Source organism: Physeter macrocephalus, chromosome 12 (assembly GCF_002837175.3).
Source record: "Physeter macrocephalus isolate SW-GA chromosome 12, ASM283717v5, whole genome shotgun sequence".
Lineage (NCBI taxonomy): Eukaryota > Metazoa > Chordata > Mammalia > Artiodactyla > Physeteridae > Physeter > Physeter macrocephalus.
Window position 1 is genome coordinate 12,473,330 of NC_041225.1, and position 11,938 is coordinate 12,485,267.

The 11,938-nt window shown below is 43.9% G+C and overlaps 1 protein-coding gene across 3 annotated transcripts in view; it reads right to left on the minus strand.

Moving 5' to 3' along the window:
* Positions 1 to 4,847, minus strand: part of PSD4 (pleckstrin and Sec7 domain containing 4) — a 45,210-nt gene extending 40,363 nt beyond the window's left edge. Inside the window, exon 1 of one of the 3 annotated variants that reach the window (XM_055089001.1) lies at positions 4,727 to 4,818. The gene's annotated coding sequence lies outside the window, so the exon portion shown is untranslated. Of the gene's footprint in view, positions 1 to 4,726 lie in introns of all 3 variants that reach the window. The other 2 variants (XM_055088999.1, XM_055088998.1) reach the window with 2 other exon arrangements.
* Between the last annotated feature and the right edge of the window lie 7,091 nt (positions 4,848 to 11,938).

The window sequence follows — 11,938 nt, forward strand, 5'->3', positions numbered from 1 at the left end:
CTGCATCGGCAGGCGGAATCTCAACCACTGCGCCACCAGGGAAGCCCCCAACACGGGCATTTGAGACCCCCCCAGCCCCTCCTAGGACCACACACACCCAACCCTGAAGCACACCCCCAGTCCATGGGGCTCCCCTGAATGGTTCCTGGAAATTTCACACGTTGGCGTGTCCTCATGCTGTGCTCTGTTCCCTTCTCCAGCCTCCTTTCCACCTATCCAATCCTCTTCAACCTCCAGGGCTCACCCCCATCATGCCATTTCTCCAAACAAGCTCTCTAGACCAAGCCAGTAAGAATCAACCGTTACGATAATTCCATAATTCCAACCGTGGAAAGCAGTGCAGCAATCGGAAGCAACAAACCGAATGTCCACGGAGCAGCCAGATAAATCTTCTTTAAAAATAGCACTGGGGCTTCCCTGGTGGCGCAGTGGTTGAGTGTCCGCCTGCCGATGCGGGGGACGCGGGTTCGTGCCCCGGTCCGGGAAGATCCCACGTGCCGCGGAGCGGCTGGGCCCGTGAGCCGTGGCCGCTGAGCCTGCGCGTCCGGAGCCTGTGCTCCGCAACGGGAGAGGCCACGGCAGTGAGAGGCCCGCGTACCGCAAAAAAAACCAAAAAACAAAACAACAACAACAAAAAATAGCACCGGGTTTAAAAGTAAGATCATGATTTGTAGCACAGTACAACGTATGTAAGTTTGAAGTACATGCATATATAAATCAACATCATATATTTCTCTAAAATAGTCCAGATCCCAGGACAAACATATCATAAATATATCAGAGTAGCTGCTGTGCACAAAGGTAGGGAAGATGGTGAAGGGCAGTCAGTGGGACTAGAGTTGAGGGATGGAGAGAAAATCATCATAAGAGCCCTGTAATTCAATAATAACAACAAGACAGAAATCCAAGTTAAATCATAGGCCAAGGACATGAACGGTCCACAGAAAGAGAAAGACAAAGGGCTTAAAACATACAGGAGACTCACAACGCCGCTCACTATACACACCTATTAAAACGACAACGTGATGCCATATTTTTGTTCTGCCAAATTGGCAAGAACAGTTTATAACACCAAGCCGGCATCAACTGAAATCTAAAATACACAGAGCCTTTCAATCAGTAATTACACATTTATGGATTTCTCCTGCTGAAACAGTCACAGAAGTGAGCAAAGATGTAGGTACAAGTATCCTTAACGCATAGTTGTCTATCACAGCAAACAGATGAAAATGGGGAAAACAATTTAGAAGACCATAAAGGAATGGCTAGATAAATATGTTAAATCCATTCAGTGAGACATTACACATTTATTTTAAAAGGATGAAGCACGTCTCTATGTCTTGAATCTGAATAAGTACATTAAGTTAAAAAAGAAGGGGGGTGCAGTACAAGGTACAGACCTGAGTATCCTTTTTTTTTAATTTTTGTGGCCACCTGCACGGCACGCGGAACTTCCCCGACCAGGGATCGAACCCCCGTCCCCTGCCGTGGAAGCGCGGAGTCTTAACCACTGGACCATCAGGGAAGTCCCAGACCTGAGTATTCATATTCTTATTATTTGTGTAAAAAAAAAAAAAGAAAGAAAAGAAAAAGTATAATATGTATATGCTCATTTACAAATAGAACATATGTCTGCAAGTATTCTCGATGGCCTCTAAAGAAGATTGGGAATCAGAGGACAGGAGAAGGAAGGAGATTTCTCACTGTGTTCCTTAAGGGCTGTTTGAACTAACACTTGTAAAAAGATTTTTAACACAGGCAAGTAGTACCTTTCAAAATATTTTTTAAATTTTTTAATTTTTTTATTTTTTTGCGGTACGCGGGCCTCTCACTGTTGTGGCCTCTCCCGTTGCGGAGCACAGGCTCCGGACGCGCAGGCTCAGCGGCCATGGCTCACGCGCCCAGCCGCTCCGCGGCATGCGGGATCCTCCCGGACCGGGGCACGAACCCGCGTGCCCTGCATCAGCAGGCGGACTCTCAACCACTGCGCCACCAGGGAAGCCCCCCAAAATATTTTTAAAAGAACTTTTAACCCATGCAAATATTATCTTAAAAAGCAGAAAAGAAGTGGAATGCACCCATAAGTCCTGCTGTCTTCTCTCTAACCAACCCCTGCTGTGAGGCACCCTGGAGACCCTTTCTACTGCAGACAAACATCCCTTCAGCCAAAACCTCTCTCTCTTTCAGAGCACTTGGCTCTAAAAACTGCACCACTTGATTATAAATCCTGATTCTTCACTTACTAGCTGTGTAAAAGTGGGCGACTTTCTTATTCTCGCTGGGCCTCAGTTTTCTCATCTGTGAGACGGGGTGGTCCATCCATCACAGACGTGCTGTGAGAATGATTTGTGTTTGCACATGAAGTGCTCAAGAGAGCCTGGCATATGGTACATGCCCGATATCCTCTCCTGTTTTCCTTTTAAGTCTACGAATGAGATCATTCTTTTGAAAAACAGAAGATTATTGGAATTTTCCTAGAAGGCAACAGTTTTTCTCCCCATATCACGTCTTTACTGATTTGGAAAACTTGATGTGTACCTCCCACTTTAGCCCATGTTGTTGGATGGATGCTGGGTATAAGGAAAGCAAGTGATAGCTCTCCTGCCAAGAGACACGCTCTCCATCTCCGGTGATCGCCTGTTCCCCTACTTAGTGTAAACCTCCAGGTCTGACCCTGAGTTTTCTTGGGAGCACATAAATCCTCCTGCCGTGGCAGGTGAGAGCATCACCTGCTTTCCTGGATGCCTCCGGTCAGCAGGCTGAGCCCCGCCCCTGCCTCCTCTAATGAGAGCCTCAGAGATGTCTGCTCACCTCTCAGAGCCACCATGGCCTCCTTCCTGTTCAGCAATGCCCAGCCTGCTCCAGCCTCCTTCATGTCTCAGGGCCTTTGCACTTGCCGTTCCCTGTGCCTGGCATGTTCTTCCCCCAGCTATTCACATGCCTGTGTCTTGTCTACATCCGGCTCCTCAGCACGGCCTGTCCTGACCACCCTATTGAACCCAGGAGGTCCCCTCACCTTCTAACCCCTTAAGCTGCTTTGCTTTTGTTCACAGCATTTATCTGACATGACATTAAAATTGCTGTCCATTTCTCTCCACCAGAAAATAAGCTCTAGAGAGGAAAGACTGTCTTGTTCAGTGATGTATCCTTAACACCCAGAATAGTGCCTAAGATATGGGCCCTCAGTATTTGTTGAATGAATGAACAAATAATCGAGTCAACAGGATATGTCTTCTGGGGAATCTTAAATCTCCACCTCAGATTTAAGCCTCCCAACAAGAAGGACACTCTCAGGACTCCACAGGGGGGCTACTCACCACTCATCCTTTATTCACTGATCCCTTGTAGGCAGCTCATAAGTCCCTGTTCATGGTCACAGAGGACATCCTATCCTGTGCCCCCAGAATTTGAGGGCCTGAAGATGGTACCATTTTCCCACCTCATTTAGAAAGCCTGCTTGCTACCTTTTCTAGCTCAGGGCCGAGTTCTCCGATTTGTTTCAGGGTCATGCCCATCATCATCCTGTTTTGTTTTGTTTTACAGCACTTAATCACTCTCTGAACTAATGTGATTCACCTGCTTACTCGCTTATTTTCTCTCTCTTGCAATTCATGTAAACGAGAGCAGCTGTATTCCCAGCGCCTTCATGCCTGATTAGTGGTTGGCACTCAGTAAATATATGTTGAATGAATGGATGGATGGATGGATGGATGGATGGATGGATGAATGAATGAATGAATGACCCTTCTTCAGAACCCTCACATAAAAGAAGAAAGAAATGAATCACTCAGCACTATCTGCTGTCTAAACCTGACCTTGACGTTTCTTATGTAGAGGGGCTCGGAGACATCCAATTAGTTGCTAATTACATCCAATCAGCTCTGCGCCAGGGGAAGGACTGGGTTAATGAGGTTCAGGGGCAGGTGGCGCCCCCAGCTGCCCGGGCCTTCACGTTGATGCTGCCCACCTGACCTAGACATGCAGGCCATGGACCCAAGGGCCTGGGTCAGCACACTTAGCAAAGTGGGAAAAAAACACCTGCAAGGAACTCACAGCCCTGGCGCCACTGTTTTACTGAAAGAAGCTAAACTCAATCCTAGAGCCAGAAAGAACCCTAGAGGGGAAAGTGAGTTTGTCTGCTGAGCAGACACTGTTTACCTTCTTAGGAACCTCTGGTGTTTTCTGACCAGGCACACCCAGAAGGGCCAAGGAGAAGGGGCAAGGAGAGGGGCCAGCATCCAAGGGAGTGGGGAAGAGCTGGGTTCTCCTCCATCCCAGTGCGCTCCTGGCGAGGGCAGCCTGCCAGACTGGCCAGGCTCCCAGCAAGCAGGGAGCAGGGAGGAGGGCCCCGCCGGGTCACCGGCCTAGGGGCCACTGAGGCCAACGGGAGATAAGGAGTTAGGCCTTCGGTGTCGCCCAGCTCTGACGCTGGATGGTTTTAAGGGCTCCTCCTGCAACCAGGTGCACCCCGCCCGGCTGGAGGAGCCTATGGAGCCACCGCACCCCAGGCCGGGCAGTATGACTCCCCCAGTGAGCGTCCCCCTGCTGTCGGCGGCCCCCCTGATGCGGTTGAACGCTGAGGACCCCACCAGCCTCACTCGCTCTCGCCCCTCGGAGCCTCTTCCCGCTCTCCCCGGCTGCGCAGATGCTCCCTCGCTCGGCGGCGCCCCCAGTGCGCGGCACACTCTCCGCAGCGAGGGCGGCGCGGGGCCCCACCTGCCCTTACCAGTGTCCCGCTGGGCTCCTGCTCCGGCCGCCCGCCCGCCCGCCCGGGCGCCCCATGGCCCGGAGCCCAGGCGCGGGCCGGGGACGGCGGGGAACGCGGGGCGGCGGCTGCGCGGGGGACCAGGCCGGTCCAGCTCCGGCGCGCGGCTCGCGCGAGGCGGCACTGGGTTTCCGGCGGGGAGACGGAGGGCGGTGGCCGGGCTGGCGGCGCGGGGCGGGGCGGGCGAAGCCGTCCGACTGGTCTGACGGCGGCGGGCGGGCGCCTCCTGCACGACCTGCGCTGTCCCCGTTGGGCCGCCGGCGCCCCGAGCCCTCTCTCCGGTGTCTTCCTCCAGCTCGGAAACCAGCCGGAAGCCCAGGCCAGCCCCCGACGGGTGCACGCCCCGAGCCGGGTCCAAATCCGAGTCCCTACAAACCCATTCTGTGCCAGTTCTTTCGTGGGCGCAAGAAAAAAATTGCATTATTTGAGCTCAGAATTTCAGCTGTCTGTAACTCTTGACTTACGGACAACTGGTGAACTTTCGCTAGCTGGTTTGGGGATCGGTGGCTTGTAGGCAAATAATTTTGTCTTGAAACTTCAATTTGTTTTAGCAAACATGTCCTCAGACGTAGTGATATTGGCAAGAAGCTCTTGTTTCTTAATGTCCCCCTTGATGCCACTCTCTGGTTTCCATTTCTGTAACTATATGAGACACCATATGTGAAAATAGAAGTTGATTCCATTTTTCCGGTATAGCCGGTGATATTTCAGCTTCCTTAGAGATTGACAACGTGGAGAAGTCCATCTCTACGGGATGCTGCAGGTCCTCAAGCAACAACAGCAGCTAATACTTAATTTATGAGTGTTATTGATGTGCCAGGCACTAGCTCTCTACCTGTCTTAATATTTAATCCTCACAACCACCATATAAGGTAGGCAGCTTTCCATATAATGAGGAAACTGAGGCACAGAGAGGGGAAATAACCTGACCAAGGCCACACAGACAGTCATCACTGCACAATGCTGCTGCTTTGTCTTTTTAGGATGAGCCCCTGATGCTAGGTCAGCGATCCTACAACTTATTAGTAATTCATTTGTTAACGCTACAGACATTTATTGTGCACCTACTGTATGTATGTCAGACACTGACTAGGTACTATGGGATAGAAGGCTGAACCAAATACTCCAAAAGTTTGCAGCCTAGCAAGAGAGATAAGCAGTGATGTGATGTAAACTGGGGCTGGGAGATGAGGGGTCGCTCCCTGAGGGGAAAAATCCTGGAGAGGAGGGAACCACAAAGGAGAGAGGTCCAACATCTGCCTGCGGACTTCCCTCAAATCCTTGGCTGACTCCTGAATGAACATGCATGAGGCAAGAATCTGCAAGACCCAAAGGAAAAGTATAGCTGAGCAGAGATTTGAGCAGTTAGTTGCCTGCTGCTGGGGAATGTGGAGTCAAGTCCTGGTGTCTTAGAGGGGCTTGGCAAACACTTTGGGCTGTCCATTGACACCTCAGAATGACCACACTTAAGGAGTAAAGACTGCATTCCAGGATTAAGGGATACACCCCAGGATTAGGGACAAGCCAAGAGAAATCTAAAACCAAGTCCCCGCAAAACCAAGGTGCATTTCCAATAATTTAACTTCCTGCTAGAACAAAATTTGACACTCTTCAGAGGAAAATGAAAGAATCCAGAGCATCTACAATGCATCATTCACAATGTCTAGCCTACAATAACAACAACAACAAAATAGTAGACATTGTGAACAGAAAATGCGAACTATGGTCAAAAGGGGGGAAAAAAATCCAGTCAATTAAAATATACCCACTAAAGGAAAACCGTTTTCCTCTATACTCTCAGTACTTCTGACACCAAATATGTGGGTTTTCCCCTCACATTAATCAATTCTCCAACTCTTCAGACCAACAGAGTGTCCTACAATTTAATTATGACACTACCCAGAGATAGTGCAGACCCCACAGGTTAAAGCCTCAGTCTCACATGATTGCCCCCCATTGGAAGTCCCAGGTTGTCACCTGTACTTCTGACCCACTGGCTATAAATTGAGGACTCCCAGAACCCCCTCCTCGGGTTTGTTAATTGCTAGAATGGCCCACAGAACTCAGGAATCACATTACTTACTATTACCAGCTTATTATAAAGGATATAATTCAGGAACAACCAAATGCAATGAATACATAGGACAAAAAAAAAGGGTGCAGAGTTTCTATACCATCTCCAGGCACACCACCCTCCTGGCACATGGACGCATTCACCAACCCAGAAGCTCTTCAAAACCAGTTGTTTAGGGTTTTTATGGAGGTTCCATTACGTAGGCATATGATTGATTAAATCATTGACCACTGGTGACTGAATTCAGTCTCTAGCACTTCTCCACTCCCTGGAGGTCAAGGGGTAGGACTGAAAGTTCCAAACCTCTAATCACATGACTGGTTCCCCTGGCAACCAGCCCCCATATGTAGGAGCTTTCCAAAAGTCACCTCATTAGCATAAACTCAGGTGTTGTTGAGAGCTGCCTGTCATGAATAACAAAAAACTCTCACCTTTGTCACTGCAGAGCTATTTCAAAAACTGGGGACAAAACAAACAAACGAACAAAAAAACCCCAAGTATTACAACAAAAGATGCTCCTATCACCTTCTCACTCAGGAAATTACAAGAGGTTTTAGGAGTTCTGTGTCAGAAACCAAGGGCAAAGACCAAATACGTATTTCTTATTATATCACAATATCACACCTACAGACAAATAAGATGTTGGAATCAAAAATTAAAAATAAAAATCAGATAAAATAATTAGATAATAATAAAAATAAAGAATTAAAAATAAAAATTATGATAAAAATATTAGAGAACCTACAGCAAAAGGTGGATATAAAGGGTGAAGAGAGAGTGAATTTCAGCAGAAATATGATCCCCATTATTTTTAAAATAAACAACCAAAAGGAATATAAATATATCTCCTCCAGGGAGGGAAACATCTCTATCTGTATTAACCTGGAATGAAGAGACACCTCAATCTTTCCCTGCCAGAGGGGGAGATAGGCAAGTTTGTCACTTTCTGCATAAGATCAGAGCCTCCCAACATTGGGCTTCCTCTGCTATAACATGGCCCACTGTCTGTGCAGGCAACATCCGGACCTCATCATATCACCCTGTGGGAACTGGGGTAGGGAGACCTAAGCAACAGTGTTCCTCTCCTATTGCTCTAAGTCATAAATTATCTCTTATCTTCTGCCAGTGTCTATGAAAACTGTGACACGCTAACTTGCTGGCTTACAAGCAGAGTAAAATCAAATCTCGGAATTTTTCACAGTTCCTGACTTAACAGAGATAAGAGAAAAATCCTATAAGGAACCAGGGGAGAAAATACACGTTGCATACAGGGACCCAAAGATAGGCATAATGGCTAACGTCTCATCAGAAACAATGTAGGCCAAAAGACAATGGGACATTGATTTTAAGGGGTGAAAGAAAAAAATCTGTTAACTTATACCTCTGTATCTAGTTAAAAACATGTTTTAAATAGAAAGCCAAATAAAGATATTGTCAAATAAATAAAACCTGAGAGTTTTTGCCACCAGCAGATTCACACTACAAAAAAAAAGTGAAGAAATTCTTCAGGAAGATGGGAATGATATAAGATAAAAATTAGAATCTACAGAAAGGAACAAAGAGAACTGGAAATGATAAATATATGGGTAAATATAAAAGACAATTTTCTTTCTTGTCTTAAATGATTTAAAAGTCAACTGACAATTTAGATAAAAAACAATAACATTGGGGGATTTATAACACATGTAGAGTAAGGTATATGACAAGAAAAGCACAAAGCATACAAGGGGAAGGTAAATAAAACCATATTGTTGTAAGGTTCTTATATGTGAAGTTTATAATATTAATTCAGAGTAATATCAGTATAGGATATAAAAATAACTACTGAAAAAGAGAAGTCAGGAAAGTAAGGAAAAAATAAACAAAAAAAAGAGGGGACACAAATAAAACAAATAGCAAGATTGAAAAGTTATCATTAACTACATTAAACACTTCAGTTAAAAGGCAGAACTTGTCAAAATGGCTAAGAAAATACCCAACCCTATGTTTAGAAAAGACACACTCTAAGTATAAAAGATATACTCTAAGATATAGACAGGTTGAAAGTAAATGGATGGATAAAATATGCTTTGTAAACATTAAGCCTGAGAAAGCTTGGTGTGGTTATAGTAAGTTTGGACAAAGCAGACTTCAATACAAGGAGTATTCCCAGAAATAAAAAGTGTCATTTTATAAAGATAAAAGGATCAATTCATCAAGAAAACATAACGATCCTAAATATGTATGAATCTAACAATAGAACTTCCAAATATATCAAGCAGAAATTAACAGAACCAAAGAGAGAAATATAAAATTCACAATCATAGTTGAATATTTTAACACCTCCCTCACTAATAAATAAAACAAGTACAGACAAAGTCAATAATGGTACAGAAGATGTAAACATTATCATTCATCATTACCAAATCGACATTATAGACTATTACACCAGCAGCAGCAGGTTACATATTCTTTTCAAGTGCACATGGAACATTAACCAAGACCAACTATATAGATTATAAAACAATCTCTAAATTTCAATGGGTTGAAATTGTATAGATCATGTCTTCTTGATCACAATGAAATTAAACTAGAAATCAACAACAGCACTTTATCTAGAAAATGCCCCCAAATTTGGAAATCAAGCAATATGCCTCTAAATAACCCATGGGTCAAAGAAGAAATCACAGGGAAAATTAGGAAATACTTCAAACTGAAATGGCATAAAGATAGATAAACAGATCAATGTAATGGAAGTAGAGTGTCCAAATATAGGTTCACACATGTATGGTCAATTGGCATCTTTTGGCAAAGGTATGAAGGTAATTCAATGGAAAAAGGAAAGTCTTTCTACAAATGCTTCTGGAACACCTAGAAATCTGTATCGTAAGAAAGTGAACTTTGGGACTTGTATCTAGAATATGTAAAGAAAACTTTCACCTCAATAAAAAATGGGCAAAGGATCTGAATAGACATTTCTCCAGAGAAGATACACAAATGACCAATAAGCATATGAAAAGATGCTCAGCATCATTAGCCATCAGAGAAATACAAATCAAAATGACAATGAGATACTACTTCACGTCCAGTAGGCTGGATGTAATAAAAGATAATAACAAGTGTTTGTGAGGATATAGGGAAACTGGAATCCTCATATGCTGCTGGTGGGCTTATAAAATGATCTAGCAGCTTTGGAAAACAGCTTGGCAGTTCCTCAAGGTTAAACATAGAAGTACCATATGACCTAAATCCCATTTTCTGCTATATCCCCAAGAGAAATAAAAATACACGTCCACATAAGAATTTGTACTTGAATGTTCATAGCAGCATTATTCATGATAGCCCAAATTGGAAACAACCCAAATGTCCATTAACTGATGAATGAATTTTTAAAATGTAATGGGACTTCACTGGTGGTGCAGTGGTTAAGACTCCATGTTCCCAGTGCAGGGGGGCCCAGTTTCGATCCCTGGTCAGGGAACTAGATCCCACATGCATGCAGCAACTAAGAGTTTGCTTGCCGCAACTAAGAGTTTGCATGCCACAACTAAGGAGCCTTCAAGCCGCAATTAAGACCTGGCACGACCAAATAAATAACTAAAAATATATTTAAAAAATAAAATAAATGTCTCACCTTTTTAAAAAAAATGTAATATAGTCATACAATGGAATATTATTCAGCCATACTGGCCCATGATACTACAATATGGATTAACTTCAAAACTTTATGCTAAGTTAAAGCACTCAGGCACAAAAGATCACATATTGCATGACTCCATTTATATAAAATGTCTGGAATAGGCAAATCTATAGAGACAGAAAGTAGATTAATTGTTGCCCAGGACTGGGGGAAAGGGAAAGTGGGGAGTGATTGCTAAAAGATATGAGATTTCTTTTTAGGGTGATAAAAATGATGAAATTGTGGTGGTGGTTGCATAACTCTACAAAAACACTTGTATTAGCCAGGGTTCTCCAGAGAAATAGAACTATTTCTATTCTAGAGAAATAGGAAAAGGATTTATTTATTTATTCATTCATTCATTATAGGAATTCTCTCCTGATCTGGCATCTGCAAGCTGGAGGACCAGGAACCCACTGGTATAAGTCCCAGTCTGAGTCCAAAGGCCTGAGAACCAGGGGAGCCCATGTCCAAGGGCAGGAGATGATGGATCTCTCAACTCAAGAAAAGAAAGCAAATTTGTCCTTCCTACGCCTTTCTGTTCTATTCAGACCCTTAGTAAATTGGATGATGGCCACTGGCGATAGTGAGGGTCATCTCCTTTACTCAGTCTACCCATTCAAATGCTAATCTCTTCCAGAAACACCCTCACAGGCACGCCCCAAAATAATGTTTTACAGCTGTCTGGGTTTACAGTATCCGTTAGCTCAGTCTAGTTGACACATCAAATTAATCATCACAATTCTAAAAACCACTGGAATGTACACTCTAAATTGCATGACATATGAATGATGATATCTCAATTAAACTTTTTTTTTTTTTTTTGGCCTTGCCGCATGGCTTGTGGGAATCTTAGTTCCCCGACCAGGGATTGAACCCGGGTCCCTGACAGTGAGAGCACCGAGTCCTAACCACTGGACCACCAGGGAATTCTCTCAATTAAATTGTTAGAAGAAAAAGAAAATCCAAAAAAATCTTGTCCCTTACCTCACAACACACATAAAAATTAACTCAAGATAGATTATAGACCTAAATATAAAAACCAAAACTATAAAATATCCAGAAGAAAACAGGAGAAAACCTTTGCAACATTGTGGGTGGCAAAGATTTCTTACAAATGGATAAAAAGACCTGATAAACAGAGCTTTATAAAAAATTTTTAAAATTCTGTTAATCAAAATAACCTGTTAGGAAAATGAATAGACAAACCCCAGATTGGGAGAAAATATTTACAAAAAATATATCTGACAAAAGAGTCATATTCAACTGCTACAATTAATAAAAAAAAAAAACTCAATTAAAATAATGGCCAACACGAAAAGATCCTCACATCGCTAATTATTAGAGAAATGCAAATCAAAACTACAATGAGGTATCCCCTCACACTGGTCAGAATGGCCATCATCAAAAAGTCTACTAATAACAAATGCTGGAGGGGGTG